Consider the following 5,934-nt stretch of genomic DNA (forward strand, 5'->3'; position numbering starts at 1 on the left):
GGGAGCTGACTCTTTCCTTCTACTATGTGGGTCCCCAGGATCAAACTCAGGTTCTCAGCATGGCAACAGTTTACCTTTGCCCACCGAGCCATCTCACCAGTCATATGTTATTTGGTGGGTTTTTGTTGTTACTGTTATATTTGCTTTTTTGTTGAGACAGAGTCTTTGGATTCCAAACTGGCTTGGTATGTAACCCAGTTCGGTTTGAACTTTGAAATCCTCCTGCCTCAGGGCTGGAGGGGTGGCTTAGTGATTAAGAGCACATACTGTTCCTGCAGAAGACTCAAAATTGATTCCCAGAGCACCTTTCAGGAAGTTCTGAGCCACCTGTAACTGCAGCTCCAGGGGATCGGCTGCCTCTGGGCTCTGCACACACCTGCTCTCTCATGCACACGTACCTCCCCCTCTCCCCCCCACATATATTTACACATAACTAAAAGTAATGAAAATAAATCTTTAAAATAATCTGCCTCAGTCTCTAAAATGCTGGGAGCTGTCTCAGATAGCCCTCTTTCAAGAATGTTCCATCTGTTTGCCATTTTCAGGAAGAAATATGTCCTGATAACACTCACACTAAGTATATCCTTTTCTTTTATGGTGCTGAGGATTAAACCTATGGTCTTAAGCACTCTACCACTTAGCTACAACCCACCGTAGTATTATTTTAAGATAGGCTTTTTCTGGGGTTGGGGATTTAGCTCAGTGGTAGAGCGCTTGCCTAGGAAGCGCAAGGCCCTGGGTTCGGTCCCCAGCTCCGAAAAAAAAGAACCAAAAAAAAAAAAAATAGGCTTTTTCTGTGTTCCATGTCTGGAGCTCAGGTGATAAAGCGATTTCTCCTTAGTCACGTGAATAACTGTGACTACAGGCACAGAATGGGCTTAGGAAATACCACCTCATTGTTAGTTTTTCTGTTGCTCAGAACTAGATAGTCTGAGCAGTTCACAAATGTAATTTGGTGATTTCCAATTCTTCTCTTTTATAAATTGTTCATGCATATTTACATGCATATTGCACAAGAAGTTTTCTGTGTTTTCATAAACCTAGAACCGGATGTACTGCTTGCTAATACTGCTTTATCCTGGGCTGGGAATGTGGCTCTGTGGTAGAAAGCTTGCCTACCATGTGATGCTCTAGCTAGATCTTCAACCCCACAAGGTAATAATAGTGATTCTTTATTCCCTAGAACATAGTGTAATTTCCCTGATGCTCAATGTTTGTAAGCATTACCCTAAGTGGAAACATTGAGTCCAAATCAGCCCTGATTATGCACACTTGCACACTCAACACTCAGAAGGTTAAAACAGGGGGATTGTAGGTTAAAGACCAGCCAGCTTGGGCTACAAGAGCAACAAGACCCTGTCTCAGAAAATAAATATGGGATTGGAGAGATGGCTCAGTGTCTGAGATTGCTTGCTGCTCTTGCAGAGGACCTGGCTTTGGTTCCCCAAATCCACACCATAACTCACAAGGGTCTGGAACTCCAGTCCCAGAGATTCTAATATCCTTTTCCAACATTCACGGGCATGGCACATGTGTGGTGCGCATACATACATACATACATACATACATACATACATACTGGCAAAACACTCATATGCACATAATAAGATTTTTAAAATGTTTTATTTAAATGGATGTATGTGTCTGTGAATGTGTGCCACATGTGTGCACCCACAGAGACCAGACAAGAGTGTTCTATCTCTGGAATTGGAGTTAGAGATGGTTGTGAACTACCATACTGGGAATTAAACTTGGGTCCTTTGGAAGAGCACCAGTGCTCTTGACCACTAAGCCATCTCTCTAACCCCTATGAAATAATTTACTTTTTTCTTTTTTAATATTTTTATTTTATGTATATATACTGTGTGCATACAAGCTGCATTGAGTTATGTAGCCAGTCTTTGCCTACTTTGTGGGTTCTTCTCTCTCCCACCCTTTTTCTTCCACCTTTTCAAGCCCCTAACACTGTATAGGAGAAAAAAAATAGAGGAGAAAGGAAAGAGATCCCTGAAAGGGGGCAACATTGTTGAGTTCCTTTAGGCAAGTTTGATGTAATTTCTTGTTGTTTTTTCTTTGCTCGTGACTACTTAACAAACCTCCACTGAAACAATCATCTACAACCAGCAACAACCAAGCAACAACCCACTCTGCCTTTTGGAGCCCTAGCATTTACCTTCTGAAAAGTCCCCAGAATTCCAAACATCACACAATTGCAAAAACTATCTGCAGCTGGCAAACTCGTGCTCCTGCTAGAGCATGAGGCAAATCATAGCCAGCTGCTGTGTACAATCTGAAGCAGCTGCATATCTCACACCTGGGGGATTAAAATGAAAACATATTCTTATAATAGTTATGTATTTCTCAAAGAAACAAAATCTCCAGAATTCTTACTACAGGATTCTCTGGAACTGGATTTACAGATGGTTGTAAGCTACTATGTTGTTGATAGGAATTGAACCCAAGCCCTCTGCAAGAATGGTAAGTCCTCTTAATTGTTGAGCCATCTCTCCGGACCCAAGAAATAAATCTTTAAATAAAAGAAAATGATTGTTTAATGTTTTCCTAAACAGTGATTTAAGCATTAAAAAATTTTGATCCAGCAAGACTTGTTTTCTAACAATCATTGATAGTTCCACAACTCTTTGTCTTGTGCAGCCTGAGGCACAGAAAAAACTCTATTGAGATTGTATATTGCATTTGCTCCTGCTCTATGGAAACCACCTCCAGCCATTAACTCTATTTACATCGAGCCACTGCAGTGTTCAGTCTTCATGTGACTATACACAAGGGCCTGCTTCCTGCCAGTCTAGAGCACTGTACTGACTAGATTTATTTGTCAATTTGACATAAGCTATAGTCATCTGAGAAGACAGAACCTCAATTAAGAAAACGCCTCCATAAAACGGGGCTGTAGGCCAACTTATAAAACATTTTCTTGATTGGTGACTGATGTGGGAGGCCCCACACCATTGTGGGTGGTGCCACCCCTGAGCTGGTGATTCTGGATCCAAATACTAACAAAGGGTAGAACCTGTAGAGACCATATCCAGAGGTTAGACAAGGCCCCAGGTTGAGGGATGGGCCCCCTACCCTTCTCAAAAATTTAACCCAGAATTGCTCCTGTCTAAAGGAAATACAGGGACAAAGAGTGGAGCAGAGACTGAAGGAAAGGCCATCCAGAGACTGCCCCACCTGGGGATCCATTCCATATGCAGCCACCAAACCCAGTCACTATTGCTGATGCCAAGAAGTGCTTGCTGACCAGATAGCCAGGTATTGGTGTTTCCTGAGAGGCTCTGCCAGAGCATGACAAATACAGATGAGGATGCTTGCATCGGACTGAGCATGGGGACCCCAATAGAGGAGTTAGAGAAAGGACTGAAGGAGCTGAAGGGATTTGCAACCCCATAGGAAGAACAACAAGATCAACCAATCAGACACCCCCCCCCACCTGAGCTCCTAGCGACTAAACCACCAACCAAAGAATACACATGGAGAGACCCATGGCTCCAGCTCCATATGTAGCAGAGGATAGCCTTACCTGACATCATTGGGAGGGGAGGCCCTTGGTCCTGTGAAGGTTTGATGCCCTAGCATAGGGGAATGCTAGGGTGGTAAGAGGCAGGAGTGGGTGGGTGGGAGAGCACCCTCATAGAAGCAGGGGAGGGGTTTTCGAAGGGGAAACCAGGAAGGAAGATAACATTTGAAATGTAAATAAAATAACCAAAAAAAAAAAAAAAAAAAAAGCAGGCAGGAGGCGGAGGGCCGGGGGAGATGGCTTAGTGGTTAAAAACATTGACTGCTCTTTCAGAGGTGTCCTGAGTTCAATTTCCAGCAAGCACATGGTGGCTCACGATCATTTGTAACAAAATCCAGTGCTCTCTTCTGCTGTGTCAAAAGACAGTGACAGTGTACTCATATACATAAAATAAATCTTCGGGGGGGGCAAATTTGAAGCAAGCTTTATTAAATACTAAATACTGAGCAAGAGATGGATGTTGGTCAGGGCCATTCGAGAATTTCCCAGCTGAATGGATGGGAGACACATGTTACAGATATTTATAAAGACAAACCCATAAGCCACCAAACTTTCCCAAGATGCTCTGTTATTTCCCAAGAACTACAACTCCCATCATTCCAAGAGGTTACCTGGTCCTTAGGTGGGTGGTGCTGACAGGTTAATTTGTGGCATTACATACAACATTACAATTTGAAGGACATGGTGCAAAAGATTACGTGAGGCTGAGTTCAATAAGCCAGGCAGGAGAAAACAAAATAAAATGAAACAAGCAATGACCTAATATGAAAATATGTCTAACTAATCAAAATATAGTATGTAAACAATGGAAATATTTTGTTTTCCATGGAACAGAAGATTATTGAAGTGTCTTAAGAGAATGAGAAGTATTTTCTTTTCATAGCAATGTTTAGAATTCTACCAAGAATGCATTGGGACTTAAATGGGAGACATTAACTTATCACTTAAGATTTTCCTGGAGGCTTGGTAGCAGGCATTAAGCAACAGCTGATGACACATTTAAATAAATAAATCTTAAAAAAAGAAAAGTAACACTTCTGAGCTGGTGATTCTGAGTGTATAAGATAATAGTCTGAGCAAGCCATGAGGAGCAAGTCAGTAAGCAGCACTCCTCCATGGCCCCCTGCATCAGCTCCTGCCTCCCAGTTCCTGCCCTGCTTAAGTTCCTGTCCTGAAGTCCTTCTGTAATAGACTATGATGTGGGTGTGTAAGCCACATAAGCCCTTTCCTTCCCAACCTGCTTTTGGTCATGGTGTCTCATCACAGCAAGAGTAACTTCAAGACGATATTTGTCTCGTGCCATTTTTCCTTCTCAATCATATGTACTAGGTATAACTATCTTTCTCCTGTTAGAAATGTTCACCCAACTCATCTTTTTGTTTGTTTCTTCTGGTGCTTTGGATGGAACCCAAGCAAATTCTCTATCATTGAGCTTCATCCTGTCCTCTGCCCTCAACTTATCACTGTTTGTATTTATCTTCAGCCATAAAGTTTGCACCTTTTTTGGAGACAGGGTTTCTCTATGTAGCCCTAGCTGTCCTGGAATTCATTCTGCAGACTTTGAACTCAGAGATCCACCTGCCTCTCTGCCTCCAGAGTGCTGGGATAATGATGTATGCTACCACTGTCTGGCAAATTTTGTACTTTTATATGTTAGTTCTCTCAACTCTCCTTTTGAGGCTCTTGGGTTCCTTATTATTGACTGCACTCTGATTATTAAAAGAATCGTTTATGTTTTTTCTCAACATTGAATTTTTTTAAAAAAAGATTTATTTATTATGTATAAGTACACTGTAGCTGTCTTCACATACACCAGAAGAGGGCATCAGATCCCATTACAGATGGTTGTGAGCCACCATGTAGTTGCTGGGAATTGAACTGAGGACCTCTGGAAGAGCAGTCAGTGCTCTTAACCGCTGAGCCATCTCTCCAGCCCCTTAACATTGAACCTTAAAAGTTCAAAGCCGGTACAAAACCTTTTTATTGCAATAATCCAAAACTCACCTGAGGGGTGCTGGAAGGACAAAGCAACACTTTCTGTCACTAAATCATTACACAGAAGAGCAAAGGGTAAAAATGATTTGAGATGGGAACTAGCAGAAACAGCAGCAGAGACACTCAGGCACCAAACCTCAGGAAATACTGAAGCCACAGAGACCATCGATGGCTTCTGAGAGAGCACTTGAGGCTTTATCATGATGGCTGGGCTTTCATTGAGTTAGTACAACTACAAACACCACCTTGAATGTTATTTATTTATTTATTTATTTATTTATTATAAGTAGACTGTAGCTATCTTCAGACACATCAGAAGAGGGCATCAGATCTCATTACAGATGGTTGTGAGCCACCACGTGGTCGCTGGGATTTGAATTTAGGATCTCTGGGGAGCAGTC

Source organism: Rattus norvegicus, chromosome X (genome assembly GCF_036323735.1).
Source record: "Rattus norvegicus strain BN/NHsdMcwi chromosome X, GRCr8, whole genome shotgun sequence".
In the NCBI taxonomy this organism is placed as follows: Eukaryota; Metazoa; Chordata; class Mammalia; order Rodentia; family Muridae; genus Rattus; species Rattus norvegicus.